This window comes from Osmerus eperlanus, chromosome 6 (assembly GCF_963692335.1).
Source record: "Osmerus eperlanus chromosome 6, fOsmEpe2.1, whole genome shotgun sequence".
In the NCBI taxonomy this organism is placed as follows: domain Eukaryota; kingdom Metazoa; phylum Chordata; class Actinopteri; order Osmeriformes; family Osmeridae; genus Osmerus; species Osmerus eperlanus.
The window spans coordinates 2766205-2782118 of NC_085023.1; positions in this window are offsets into that span (position 1 = coordinate 2766205).

The window sequence follows — 15914 nt, forward strand, 5'->3', positions numbered from 1 at the left end:
TTTCATTTCCGGCGCAATCAAACAATCCCCTTACGTTTGGCTAGCAACAGCAGCTAGGCTAGCTTGCTCGTAGCACAATTTACTGAGGTCAGCTTCTCCACCGTGCAGGGCTCTAGTCTAAGGTCAAATGGTTGTATTTGGCATTGTTACTGACAATGAACGCTTCCAGCAAACTTCTTTTGAATGAGCCATTTCCGCCTAAATAAATGTCAAGCTTATTTACGTTTTTTTGGGGGCATATTTTCAGTTAGCAGATGGTACTGTTTCAGTCGCGATTCAATCTAGCTAATAATACTGCCGGTGAGAACGTTAAAAGCTTGTTTCAAGGGGGTTCAGCTTGTTTCAAAGGTGGTTCTTAATGAATGAATGCAATATGAGTGGGCTAAATGCTTGAAAATATCAGTACTGTAGAAGGGAAAAACTTAAGGTGACGTTTTAGTCATATAGGTTAAGTTTATTCTACATTTACAGTACATTTAGTCATTTTAGCAGACGCCCGTATCCAGAGCGACTTACAGTAAGTACAGGGACATGCTACACTTCACTTTTTGTATTTTGAATTGTACATGAGCAGCAACGAATATAGGCTGCTTTTAAATCTATGCGATCTTCATAAATAATAAGTAGGAATTTTTATATAAAATATACAGAAATATCAGTTGTAAAAATAGCAGTTAATAAACAGACCCATCTGAAAGCAAGCACACCCTTCAATTTCCCCAGAAATAGTAGCCTCTCTAGTTGAATCTGCATTATTGCTTATGAACCACAGAAAAGGTTCTCTCTCAGAAGGGGAGTCCTTGATCAGCCAATTGGACAGAAACTGAAAATCACGCCTTTAGCCAATGAAATCAATCATTTGTCGTAACCAGGTGTGATGAGCTTTCTAGGGTTAATTTGCACAATTTGAAAGCTTCTTTCCAAATGGTGAACACAAACATTGCATCTGTAGCCCTTAACGGTGCGAAGGGTGCCAATGAAAGAGCTACTGTTTATGAGCTGATCAAGATGAAGGATTTAGATGTTATTTTATTACCAGCAATAACACAGCAATGCAGCCATTGGTGTAAACAGTGGGAGGGGACTAGTGTTGTCACGGTACCAACATTTCAGTAATCTGTACCAATTCCAAGTGAAATTTCACGGTACTGAAGACGTATTAGATAGTACCAAATTGCTGTGAAAGTACCAAGTCAATGAAGTGTATAGCCAAGCACAAGTTCAAGACAAAATCAAGTTATTTATAACAGATATGTAAGCTGCAGGTGTCTGATACACTAGAGTTGAGCATCTCAGAAGACTGGACAATGAATAGAAGAATGAAGGGCAGTTACTGTAAATAGTATCACAATATGGGGAGTTTTACTCTCACGAGAAACGTCAGGGGGTAATAATCAACCTTCACAAGCACAGAAAAAGGACACTGCATGCTAGATAGCTTTTGTTTAGGTCTTTAGATAGGGCTCCTAGAAATGGCCTTGACACTCCTATTTTCCTCGTTCAAAGTTGCATGGCATGATACACTTTGGTAACATTGTGACCTCTGACCTACACTAGCGTCACAGGCGTTTCCTAGTCACATCTTAAAGATCTAACTTATGGCTATGCAGGCATAAGCAAGCGGCATAATGACAGTTTATCAATGATACAAGCAACATAATTCATAGATAGGCCGATTTCTCTCCTGGACAAGACCAAGGGTTATGTTCTGGAATCTACATGGTGACCATACACTTGGGCGCATGCCAGAGATGTCAGAGATGTCTGGGGTGCTGGTGCTGGACATCACGGCCACAGCACCAGGACGGCCAGATGTTCTGAGGTGGGCCAGCCTCATCACTCTGAGTGAGGGCCCCGTCTGGACCAACACGACTCCAGTGGTGAGGCGCTTGGGTTGCAAGCGATGGTGGGGCCAGCCTGGAGAGCACTGTATGAACCACCGTTGACACAGTGGGTGGAGGACTTACAGTGGCGGGTGTTGCATGGGATTGTGGCAGTAACATTTTTATTTTTGTATCTGTCATTACTCCACAACCTGATAGTACTTCTTTGAGTCCAGAGAAACGATTTTTCCTTGTGTCATGGAATTCGACAGGCTTGTACATGTAAGCCCATCTCTCTCTTTTGCTTCTTCTCTCACTCTATTTCTCCAACCCCCCTTCCTCCCTCCCTTGAGCCTCACCTGCAGCAGGGCTGTCACTTCCTATTACATGTCAACGTTGGAAATGACCTCTGATTGTTTTATGTGCTGCGCAGACTACATAAATATTCCAGCTAACGCCTTCACTCCTCTGCAAGAATAGATGGCTTTGACAATGAGCGAAGTACCAAAAGTGTTGTCCGCTTAGAAAAGCTCTCGCAGGCGCTGCAGATTGGACTGGACTGGAGTGGAGAAGGAGACAGCGACCTTGATTTCTGTCAGAAACGGTCGTGCAGAAACGGGAGTTTCGAGCGCGTGCTTCTCTCCCCGCGGAGGCCGGCCCATCAACGGGGACGAAACGTTAGTTACCAAGGGCACCCAGAAGGAATTTCCAGCCTGAATATTCACGGAGCACGTCCATTAGAACCACTAACGGGCATGTCATTAATTTTAATTGGAATATTAAGTGACAATAACAGTTCTCAGAATAGAGTGGGGGGTTTCTGGCTGTGGGTTGTGCCACTGTCTGTTCGGTATTCTCACCCTCTCGTGACACATGTAAAGACTTGTTATCTTGTCAGTGATGCTGATTCTCTGCTACAAAAAAAAAGTCTGCCGACAGACTTGAGACTGGGTGAGGACGCGGCAAAGTTAGAGCCCAGCATTTGTGGACCAACTCCGGAAAAATAATCTCTGTCCTCTCATACTGCTCCCAGTTAAGTGGATTGTGTCACACACTTTGAAAACAAGACGGCATCAGTGTGACACATCAAAGGGGAAGAGGAGGAAGACCACAAGCCTCTGGCTAATAGAGAGTGGAGAGAGTTGAGAGACTCCATGGAGGATGTTCATCAGATATAATGGCTCTGACAATCAACCTGCTGGGAACCTAGAACTCCTGCCCTGTTGTGTGTACGTGTGTGTGTCTGCTTGTGTGTGTGTGCGTGCGTGTGTGTGTACCTTGTGCTTGTGTGTCTGCGTGTGCTCGTGTGTGTGTACCTTGTGCTTGTGTGTGTGTGTACATGTATCTGCATGTGTGTGTGTGTATGTTGAGCTTGTGTGTGTGTGTGTACCTTGTGCTTGTGTGTGTACATTGTGTGTGTACATGTATCTGCTTGTGTGTGTGTGTATTTGTGCACGTGTGTACGTGTGTGTGCGCAGCCCCAGCGTAGAGCCTACTAAATCTCCCTGACCGCCTGTGTGATGCTAACAGATTAAAACCATACTTCTTCCGCCAGGTTTCACACTGTCTCTGCTTCAAATGAGCGCCTCCTGAAAGGATGAATGACTTTGGAAAAATCCATATCTTCAGACAATGGGATTCACCGTCCAGCCGCGGAGATGGGAGCAGTGAAATCTTCATTTCCCGAGAGAGAGAGAGATAGACGGGTGGATGGGGAGTCAAGCCTGCATTGTGAATGACAGTCATCTTTTGTGTTGTCCTGTGTGTGCGTGAGAGAGAGAGAGCGAGCACGCGTACCCACGTCTTTAACGGCAAGTCAGTTTGACAGGGTCAGCTTACGAACGCTAGTGGTGGTTAGCTCTGCCTCCTGCTCGTGTCTGCCCAGCGCTGCCCTGGAGCCCAGGGAGGGACGTGCGTGTGTGTGTGGGAGGAAGGCTGCTATTTCAGCTGAAAGGTAACCAGGGAGATGGTTTAGAAGGCTGCTCCTGCAGGTTGGCAGACAGCCCCTGTTCAGATCCTCCTGATTAGATGAGCCTGAGCCAGCTCCCTGTTGTGGCGCTGGTATTTCATCACTTCAGTGGGGCTGAAAACATGCTTTACCCCAGGATGGTTCGGTGTCCTAGGGACTGATGGGAAGAAAGGAGGGTGGAGAGTGAGTGGAGACGAAGAAGAGCAGGTAGGTGTGTGTGTGAGTGTGAGCAGAGTGAACCCTCACCTCTCCCAGGGAATCATGGGTAATGATTACCTCATGATCGGCAGCTCTGCTGCTCCTCAGGGATCCAGACTTTGCTGCTTCTGACAGCCTCCGTCTCTCCTGTTCTCTCTGCCTATCTCCCATTCTGACTATCTCCCCCTCCCTCCCTCTCTCCCTCCCCCTGTCTCCCTCCCTCCCACTCCCTCCCCCTCTCTCCTCGCTGAGTCCTGATCAGGAGCTCAGCTCTGCCAGTCCCGGGCTCGTCTGCAGCTTGATGTCTCAGCAGCAGTGCCAGGCCGCCTGCAGGAGCACACATTGGATCTGAACATTTACAAACCAATAGTAAACAAGCGGTCACTATCAGAATACCAAGTGGGGACGACTGTTGATGAGGTGATGAAAAATGTGTCAATGTCCAAATATTTATGGACCTAACTGTAAGAAACCAAATGTTTACTCCTCGACAGGTCAGCAAACGCTTTGTCGCCTCGATTTGTTAAAACGTTTGTTAACCGAGACCGTAGGTCGAGGTTTACAAACAAATCGTTTTCAAACAACAAATCTCGGTTTACAAAGGCGTTTGCAGACCTGTCGAGGAGTAAACATTTGCAGTTTATTGTTGTAATCCATATCTTAAACTGGTCACGCGCTATACAGGACTGCTTTGTCTGCGCATGCATTGTCCAGAACTGCTTTTCCTAAATTGTGTTGACCTCTGAGAAGCTGCCTGTTCTCCCGGCCAGTCTGACTTTAGGTAGGGGGAAGAGGGATGGGAACACAGATGTCTGGAAAGAACACAACCAAAAACTCACAGACTCTCAGGTTACTCAGAATGGGATCTCTTGGTTTTGACAAGCAGCATGTTTACTAATGACTTGTGTCCCTTTCACAGTTGCAAACATAATTATTTAAATGCTGGACTGGTTTCCCAGGGAAACATACATCTTATTGCTGTTCTTTTCCCCCTTCTGTGACATCTGTGTCTCAAATAGTCTCAACAAAATCTCAGAGTTGGTCTCAAAGATATGTTAAAATATTTATTGGTGAACATAATAATGGTGGTGGTGGACGCCGGAGGTGAGGGAAGCCGTCAAGCTGAAGAAGGAGGCCTATCGGACTTTGTTGGCTGGTAGGACTCCAGAGGCAGCTGATGTGTACCGGCAGGCCAAGCGGAATGCGGCTTTGGCAGTCGCGGAGGCAAAAACCCGGGCGTGGGAGGAGTTCAGCGAGGCCATGGAGAATGACTTCCGAACGGCTTCGAAAAGGTTCTGGACCACCATCCGGCGACTCAGGAGGGGGAAGCAGTGCACTGTCAACGCTGTATATGGTGGGGATGGTGCGCTGCTGACCTCGATGGGGGACGTCCTGGATCGGTGGAAGGAATACTTTGAAGACCTCCTTAATCCCACCAACACGCGTTCCGACGTGGAGGCAGAGTCTGGGGACATTGGGGGGGGCCCTGCTATCTCTGGGGCTGAGGTCGCCGAGGTGGTTGAAAAGCTCCGCGGTGGCAAGGCCCCTGGGGTGGATGAGGTCCGCCCGGAGTTCCTTAAGGCTCTGGATGTTGTAGGGCTGTCTTGGTTGGCACAACTCTGCAACATCGCGTGGACATCAGGGACAGTGCCTCTGGACTGGCAGACCGGGGTGGTGGTTCCCCTCTTTAAAAAGGGGGACCGGAGGGTGTGCTCCAACTTTAGGGGGATCACACTCCTCAGCCTCCCTGGGAAAGTCTATTCAGGGGTGCTGGAGAGGAGTGTCCGTCGGATTGTCGAACCTTGGATTCAGGAGGAGCAATGTGGTTTTCGTCCTGGCCGTGGAACTGTGGACCAGCTCTATACCCTCGGCAGGGTTCTGGAGGGTGCATGGGAGTTCGCCCAACCAGTCTACACATGTTTTGTGGATTTGGAAAAGGCGTTTGACCGTGTCCCTCGGGGGCTCATGTGGGGGGTGCTCCGGGAGTACGGGGTACCGGACTCCCTGATCGGGGCTGTTCGGTCCCTGTACGACCGGTGCCAGAGTTTGGTCCGCATTGCCGGTAGTAAGTCGAACTTGTTCCCGGTGAGGGTTGGACTCCGCCAGGGCTGCCCTTTGTCACCGATTCTGTTCATAACTTATATGGACAGAATTTCTAGGCGCAGCCAGGGTGTTGAGGGGGTCCGGTTTGGGGACCTCAGGATCGGGTCGCTGCTTTTTGCGGATGATGTGGTCCTGTTGGCTTCATCGGGCCGTGACCTCCAGCTCTCACTGGAGCGGTTCGCAACCGAATGCGAAGCGGCTGGGATGGGAATCAGCACCTCCAAATCTGAGGCCATGGTTATCGACCGGAAAAAGGTGGAGTGCAATCTCCGGGTCGGGGAGGAGATCTTGTCCCAAGCGGAGGAGTTCAAGTGTCTCGGGGTCTTGTTCACGAGTGAGGGAAGGATGGAGCGCGAGATCGACAGGCGGATCGGTGCGGCGTCCGCAGTGATGCGGGCTCTGCATCGGTCCATTGTGGTGAAGAAGGAGCTGAGTCGAAAGGCGAAGCTCTCTATTTACCAGTCGATCTACGTTCCTACCCTCACCTATGGTCACGAACTGTGGGTAGTGACCGAAAGAACGAGATCGCGAATACAAGCGGCCGAAATGAGTTTTCTCCGCAGGGTGTCCGGGCTCTCCCTTAGAGATAGGGTGAGAAGCTCGGTCATCCGGGAGGGGCTCAGAGTAGAACCGCTGCTCCTCCGCGTCGAGAGGGGCCAGTTGAGGTGGCTCAGGCATCTGATAAGGATGCCTCCTGGACGCCTCCCTGGTGAGGTGTTCTGGGCACGTCCCACTGGGAAGAGGCCCCGGGGAAGACCCAGGACACGCTGGAGGGACTATGTCTCTCGGCTGGCCTGGGAACGCCTCGGGGTCCCCCAGGAAGAGCTGGTGGAAGTGGCCGGGGAGAGGAAAGTCTGGGCCTCCCTGCTTAGGTTGCTGCCCCCGCGACCCGACCCCCGGACAAGCGGAAGATGATGGATGGATGGAACATAATAATACAACTTCAAGAAGAGCTCAAATTCACTCACTGCAAGTAATTGTCTTTTTGACATTGGGGGGACGACAAATTCAGAAGGACCAATTCATCCCTGCGTAATTGAACAAGTGCGTACAGTCCTACCAAGTAATCGAGCCTGCCCTCTTTTGTCGAATTGGATAATTATTTTTCCGAACTGAATTTAACGGAAGCAGAGCTCTGAGAGAAGCACAGTGTCTGTTGGTCTCCGAGAGAGAGAGCGAGAGAGAGCGAGAGAGAGCGAGAGAGAGAGAAAGAGAGGGAGGGAGAGGGGGAGGGAGAGGGGTCGTCGTTTTTTAAATGTATTATTCTTGTACCATTGATATATACAAGAACCAATACACTGGAATTCTTGGGCCTGCTCCTCTTGTGAGTAGTGTTCAAGATACACTGGTGATGGGGAAAGTGATGGTGCTGGCAGTGAGTAGTGTTCAAGATACACTGGTGATGGGGAAAGTGATGGTGCTGGCAGTGAGTAGTGTTCAAGATACACTGGTGATGGGGAAAGTGATGGTTCTGGCAGTGAGTAGTGTTCAAGATACACTGGTGATGGGGAAAGTGATGCTGCTGGCAGTGGTCGGGGTGCAATGTAGCAGGGGGGGCCTTTTGAGGATTAATGTCTGTGATCCATGGTTTGTGCTCCCCTCCTCTGTGATCCATGGTTTGTGCATTGTGATCCAGGGTTTGTGATCCATGGTTTGTGATCCATGGTTTGTGATCCATGATTTGTGATCCATGGTTTGTGATCCATGGTTTGTGATCCATGATTTGTGATCCATGGTATGTGCTCCCCTCCTCTTACCCTCCGTATGTTTTGAAGCCTGTGTTGAAATTAAACCAGTTTCTGTACTCCATCCCATCAGAAGGTGGGCCTGTGTGTTCACCCTCTCATCCCGGCCCCACCAGGAGGCGTGAAGCTGTGCGCATGTAGAAGCCCTCCTCACCCTAGTCAGGAGGTGAAGGAGTGCTGCAGCCACAAGCAGCTCTCAGAACAGTCAAACGACCTGTCAGCCCTGTCGCCTTTCAGCTCAACGTCAAGTCGCTGTAATTATCAACCCATGTCAGTGTTGGGGCCCATGCGTATTTGCATTTTGATACCTTTCAGCCGCTATGACAGGAAAATTATGGCTTGAGCTCGACGAAAAAATGTCATTCGAAAAATGTCAGCGTCTGTCTGTCGTGGCTAGCTTCCTCCACAGAGCTGGTAGCTCACTCATAAGAGGGCGTGCCTTTGTTTCCACCCAGGAAGGGAGTCTGGCACCCACTGCTTCAGGGCCACATTGATAAGGTGAGGTCAACATAAGCTCATAATCAACTTCAACAGCTAATAGCCGAAGCCCCACAGGAGCTTCAGCGCAGAAGCCCTGCCGAGGAAGCCGTGATGCAGCCCTGCCTGTGATGCAGCCCTGCCCGTGATGCAGCCCTGCCTGTGATGCAGCCCTGCCCGTGATGCAGCCCTGCCTGTGATGCAGCCCTGCCTGTGATGCAGCCCTACCGAGGAAGCTGTGATGCAGCCCTGCCTGTGATGCAGCCCTGCCTGTGATGCAGCCCTACCGAGGAAGCTGTGATGCAGCCCTGCCTGTGATGCAGCCCTACCGAGGAAGCTGTGATGCAGCCCTGCCTGTGATGCAGCCCTACCGAGGAAGCTGTGATGCAGCCCTGCCTGTGATGCAGCCCTGCCTGTGTGAGGGGCCGTGATGCAGCCCTGCCTGTGTGAGGGGCTATGATGCAGCCCTGCCTGTGTTGCAGCCCTGCGTGTGTGAGGGGCCGTGATGCAGCCCTACCTGTGTGAGGGGCCGTGATGCAGCCCTGCCTGTGATGCAGCCCTGCCTGTGTGAGGGGCCGTGATGCAGCCCTGCCTGTGATGCAGCCCTGCCTGTGATGCAGCCCTGCCTGTGTGAGGGGCCGTGATGCAGCCCTGCCTGTGTGAGGGGCCGTGATGCAGCCCTGCCTGTGATGCAGCCCTGCCTGTGATGCAGCCCTGCCTGTGTGAGGGGCCGTGATGCAGCCCTGCCTGTGTGAGGGGCCGTGATGCAGCCCTGCCTGTGTGAGGGGCCGTGATGCAGCCCTGCCCGTGATGCAGCCCTGCCTGTGAGGGGAGAGGGCCGGCGTCAGGAGGACACAAACAGGCGGGAAGGCAGAGAAAGAAGAGACTTGTTAAAGATTGTCGATGTTGAAAGGACTTCTCAGCCAAAGATGAAGCTTTCTTAAGTGTGTGTGTGTTTGTGGTCTTGTATAACGACCCTTTTGGGGATTGTAAACTATGATTTTGTTTTTCCAATTTGTAGGGGTTAGGGTTGGAATTATTGTTAGGGTTAGAAATACAATCAGGGTTAGGGGTGAGGGAAAACACGATTTTGAGTTGGAGTGAATTGTCCATCCTTACTAGGGCAGTAAATCAAACCTGTGTGTGTGTGTGTGTCTGTGTGTGAGAGCAATGTAGTCCTATTTCAAGAGCGCACAGCACTTTCCTCTAAGCAACATCCTCATCAGTGGAACTCATGATGTTCCTTCTGTATGTCTCTTGCATGCTATGGATTAGTGATACTATGGTAGTGAAGACACAAACTAAACATGAGAGGGGGAGGGGGAGAGAGTAGATGTGTGACCTTGATTATGAGACGGTTTAGAATAAATAGCTGGCAAGAAATGCATCTTGGCGAAGGTTGATTCATCGTTGCAGCTCGGCAACATCACGCAATGCCTTTGTCATCTGGATCCCATCCAGACACAGGTCCTTCTTCGTCTGTGACGGCGCTGGAGGAAAGGCGCTCTACCTGCATGTCTCTCTCTCTCCCATTTTTGCTCTTGCTCTTCATTTTCTCTATCTCTCTCTCTCTCTTGTGAGAGAGAAAGTGTACACTCAGTGGTACACTTTCTCTCACCCTCTTTCTCTTTTGCGCTGTTTCTCTCCCTCTCTCCCTCCTTCTCTCTCTCTCTCTCTTGCTGAAGCTGCAAGCGAACACCAAGGCCTGGCTTGGTGAAAAAGAGAGAGGGAGGGTAAATAGAGAGGGAGACGGGGTAAATAGAGAGGGTTAGGCCGCAAGCTTTTATCTGACATGGATGCTGTCATGGCTACAGTACGGCCATGCTGGGTGAGAAAGCGCTGTGAGATTGTCCTGTGAACCTGTTCATCTGCTGAAGGCCTGTTCTTTACTATCAGCCCCGCCCCCCCCCCCCCCCATCTAAACTGAGGAATGATGATGTAAACCGTCGTTTTGATGCCTGGAGAAACGGAGTGAGGCATTGGTTATCTGGCTGCGTTGGGGCCAAGCTGGGCAGCGATGCGTGGGATGACAGCAGCTCATGTCTGAGTAGATCCATAACGACCTGTCGCTCAAAACAACCCTGGTGGATCTCCTTCTTTTGAATTGAGAGAGAGAGAACACACACACACAGAGAGAGGGTGGGGGAGAGACACACAGAGAGAGGGTGGGGGAGAGAGAGACACACACAGAGAGAGAGAGGGTGGAGGAGAGAGAGACACCGAGAGAGAGGGGGAGATGGAGAGAGAGAGGGGGAGAGAGCCGCACTGCTGGAAATGTTAAGCCATTATATGTTTACGCTCTGTTGGTTCAGTGCAGTATACCTGCTGTGTTTTTACGGTTGACCTAGGAGACAGGTCATGTAGATGAGATGGTTTTTTGTGTGTGGTGCAGAGAATGTGAGGCAGGGCATGTGGTGCAGGGCATGTGAGGCAGCTCATGCCTCGGTCCCTGCTGACCAATCTTACTCACACACCGCTGCTAGTTAGCCCTGATGTTTATCGATCCTTGAGTCTGCCACAGGATATTATGTCAGGTGAAGGAGTATTCAGTAAGAGAGAGGACGTGTGTCATAGTCTAACCAGACCCTCCAGGAATTCGCGATGTTGCGATCGCACCAATTCACGCGAATTCAACGATTCCCCGCGAATTCAGCGCGACATTGCAATTTTAACCAATCACCGCAATTTTCCCGCAACTTTGACCAATCTTCGTTGTCTCTCACAACTCTCTCCAGTAGGGGTTACATCCAGTGTTGCGCCTGAACGCGTTCATTGAACGAAAGTTCAACTCTAATAATTTTGGTGAACATGAACTGAACGTAGGCTACTGTATTACTGCCTGATGAACGATACTGTGAACGCGTTCATTCTGGTGTCTGTGAACTCTTTCACTCTTTTTAATTTTGTTCAATAAGGTGCCAGATTTCTAGAGACTTCCAGGCGAAAAACACTCCGTTAACAGTCCTGTATCCAGGGTTGCCCAACCAGTCAATCGCTGCGTATGCTTTCTTCTTCTGTCTATGCCTGGCAAGCGTGAGAGCGCTGAGTTGCGTAGAGGCCGAGAGCGGTATTGCAGACAGATAGAGATTGCAATCTTTTTTGTTAAAAAAAGGGAGATTCCTCCCTTCAATGCGAATGTAAATCCTGGTTGAATAAGGATTAAAAATCGGATATGATGAAAATGTTCATTTTGGTAAGGTTATTTAGGGGACCATTTCTCAATGGTTTTATTCTTTGATGAATGTTTGTTAATTAATTAAATTTCAACCAATAACTCAATTAAAATTACAAAGAGGGATATTCGCATCTTTTCATAGCAACTTTCACTTGCTCCCGCAATTTCATCGCAACAAACACCTAAAAAACACCGCAACTTTCATCGCAACTTTTTGGAAAAGCTCCCGCGAAATCAGGAATTTTAGCCCGCGACTATCACAAAAAAGGCCCGCGAAATCCTGGGGGGACTGTCTAACAGCATAGCCTGAATACCACAAAGTGACGAAGAAGTCCATTTCTACTTTTTAATCACAGCATAGGTTTTTGAAGGGCGACATGGCTGGGAGAAAGTCAATGACGCAGTCTGGGAGAAAACTGAAAACGTATCGACAGAAATGGCCCGGAACACCAGACTGACTGAGAGAATTAACCATAAAGACAATGTTGTTGTGGGCTATACAAACCCCTGTCTACAAGATGAATCTTCTGTGTTCCTATTCCGTCAGCGGAGCATGACTCCAGGCTGTGTATGTGTGTTTTAATGCTTCATTATTTACATACCTTCTGGTGTTTGAGTATTATGAGCATGCAGCTACGTGGGGTGTAGAGTCTCCCTGTGAGCGGTAAAGACAGAGCCTGCGGTGAAGACGGAGGCGGCCATCTTGGTGAGGCTCAGCTGTTTACTTCAAACTGGTTTACTAGTTTATTATTAAAGATGAGGCTCCACTCCAAAGCGTAGCAGCAAATAAATAAATGGTTTAAAAAAAGATACAAAAAAGCAAAATAAGGTGCAAATAAGTGGCAAAATATGAAGGAATCTAAGTCGAGTGAAAGTAAATTGTGAGGTTTAGGGTGACGTGGAGAGGAGAAGCAGAAATAGCCAGTGGGTAGACATGACATGGGTGGGACCAGGCCAGAGGTCACCAGGAGGCAGGCATGTTCATGCTCTGGACAAATACACTCTGCTGGGGCTCCACCACGTGGAATAGTCTGAATGAATTTCTAATTGATATCAACCTGACATGGCTATGTTGTGCAGGTTAGTGAAGTTCTGTCTGCTAATGGAGTGTAGATGCTTGAGATGGACCCACACTGCTCCTGTGGAGTGAACCGAACACGACTCACCTCAGTTAGAGCTGTGAGGAGGAGAACAAGGGGGGGGGGGGGTGCGGTTAATGGAACCTTTCTCTCTACAAGTGTACACTCTCACACACATCACCTGGGCTCAGGGCCGTTGCTCGGAATTTTGGGCCCCCTGAAAGAATATTGGTGTGGGCCCCCGCCCCAAGACTTTTCATCACCAAAGATCAATTTTACACCACTTTTTTTCTTAGACTATATGTATTATGTTTTCTTTATTTTTCTGTTTCTCTATGTTCTTGACAGTGCCTGAGGCACTGCACCCAATTCGTTATTTTTTTTTCACTGGGTATATGTAAAAATCAATGTGTAAGTAATTGCCAATGGTACAGCAGTTCACTAATAAGTCAAAACAGCCAACAAGTGTCTACCCTTTCTGGTATTTGTTCTTGGGTGGGGTCTGCCTGGCTCTGTAGACAGCAAGGACAGTCAGTGACTTAAGTAGACTTATAAATATATCATATCTTATTTAATTTCATATTGATTTTGTACACATTTATGGTTATGTTTTATGGAACAACTGATTAAGTACTAACATACTAATATCAAAAAAAATCTAAATTGGCTTATCAATGCCATAGCTCTAGAGCAGACCTGGGCATTGTACGGCCCGCGGGCCACAACCGGCCTACGGGCTGTCCCAATCCAGCCCGCGTGAGGTAAATCAAAAATTAAAAATAAATAAATGTGTTGAGCTGTAGTAAATACGGAGTTCTGAAAGACTACAGTGATCAGGCGATTTACACGTGTGCTTGCGCAACCTCACCGACAGGAGAGTTAGCTGTTGGTTAGCCCTCGAAAATGAAAAACGAAAGGTTGATACAGAATGTAGAGTTTTTAACAAGACATGGACTAAGTATCTGTTTACTGAGGTCAAAGTCAAAGCTGTGTTCTTAGTTTGTGGAGAACAGGTCGCTGTGTTGAAGGATTACAATTTGAATTGGCACTAATGGCCTAAAGAAAAAAAACTAACGCGGACATTATAAGAACTTGACTGATTCAGTCGGCGCGGGCATCTGATGGTTTGCTAGTTAAACTGCAGTTCCCTGATCATCACATGTCAGCTGTCCTTCGCATATCCACCTCAGACATTCAGCCAGATTTCGATGCACTTGTTCAAGCTCACTGGATTTCTCTCACAGAACAAAATGAACTGAGAAAAAGTATTTGCTTTTTGTATAAAGTTGATCAATTGCATATCTTTAAAGATCCTGTAAAGTAAATTCCATGTTTTGTTTCTAAGTACATTATATACCTGTGAAATGAGTTCCTGAAAGCATGTGCAAAGCGCTAAATCCTTGTCGCACTGAAATGTGGAGTTAGACCTATGAACAGTTTCTTTTCTATTTTCAGATCAAGTTTTATATGGCGGAGCCAAAAAATGCCCTATCTACGTCATTTCGCCCCATCTACGTCAGATCACTGAATGGCTCCTCCTGCTGTACTGTTATTGTAGCTTACATCAGCTAGCTAGCTAGCTTCAGGATGTCTCCCACCACCCGCAACTGCATCTTCCCTGGATGCAAGAACTCCAGCTGCGCTGCAACGCCATTTAAGTTGATAATGAAAGGAAAAATAGGTTTATAGATTTTGTGAAGAGCCACGCTCATGGAAAGCTTCGGATAAACTCCAACAGCCGCCTCTGCGCCACTGACCATTTCACGGCGGACAGTTTTAACATGGACCACAGACAGACGGGGTTCACCAACACACGGCTTCTCTTGCAGCGCGAAGCCGTACCGAGCATCGCCCCCCCGGCCGTTCATCCTCCGGTCGCACCTGGACCATCCACCGCCGCCAGCAGTTCATCACTCAGTTCTGTGTGCTTGTTATAATTATACTAGATAACTTTTCCAAAGGTATCTCTGCTATAATTAGTGCAAACCGCTAACTTGATATTAGGCTGCTCGGTGTAGAATGATGGTATTTTGGTGAAATGGTAATGTGCTAGATGTAGTTGGAGAGCTCACTGTCTGCTGTAAATGTTTACTCCTGTGTTACAGCTCAGGGGAATATTTCATTTATATGCATCTGTATGTTTCACTCATTGAACAAATACATTCTAATTCTATACTGTTTTGTTCGGCTTGACATAGCGTCCATTATCTGGGTCGTAGGTAGCTTACTTGAGAGAGGCGGCGCCTTCCAGCGAGGGGGCCGAGCTTCAGCTCCTTCAGGCGACACGCCCCCACAGTCTCGAACAGAGAAGACTGCTGATTTTTTACGATTTCAAAGCCTAATTGAACATACTTGTCGGGGGTTTTTTTCATTCGAATTTGGATGGGTAGTTAATTAAATTATTCTGTGGTGTGGTGAACTTGAAACTCGTTTTTAATTCCACTTTACAGGATCTTTAACATAGGGCCTACTGCAAAACAACTTTTCAGTGTTTGTGAAGATTAACTAAATTAGTTACAAATAAAATGAAACACTGATGTAATGATTGTTTTTGTTTTTACTGTTTATTACTTCTATAGTCTTTTCCTATTTGACCTACACCAAAATTTACAATATTTATCAAAATATTTACAGAATATTCTTCTGATAACCAGTAGCAGCTAATCAAAATATATACTTAACTGCTTTTTACAATGGGAGAAAATGAATAGTGAGCAGAATTAAGTTCAAGTTATCGTTGATGCGGCCCTCCAACACATTTCAGGTTTCTCATGTGGCCTGTAGTATAAATTAATTGCCCACCCCTGCTCTAGAGAAATAGCTTCTCTTAATTACTGGATGAGGACGGCAAGCTGTAGGATTAGCCCCTGCTTAACATTAACAAGACTCATGTCAACAGGCTACCATAGCAGTTTAGTTTTAGTAAACACTCATGTAAGAATGGAAAATTGTGTCCTACTGCTACTGGATTTTTTTTGACAGCGTATTATAACGTTTGGCGAATTATAACCTTACTGATCTTTTCTGTGGATGATATTAAGTGGATCATTTTGTAATGTCAGCCTTGTCAGGCGATTATTTTACACTGCTGACCACACGTAACATTAAGCGTTAGTGTCATTCGGTTAACGCAGTAATGTTAGTAGCTGGCTAAGCGCTAGCTCCTAACATTAGTCACAAATCGCTGATATTCTGGGCTCCTGATGTGCTCCTGGCCTCTCTTTTCTTCCTCTCCTCTCTTTTTTTGGCGTCCCGATTTATGTTTCTGTTTTGGCATTGTCAGTTGTCTATTGATAACCAGCTGGTTGCTGCTGCAGTTCGTGAGCAATAATGTTACTCGCAAAT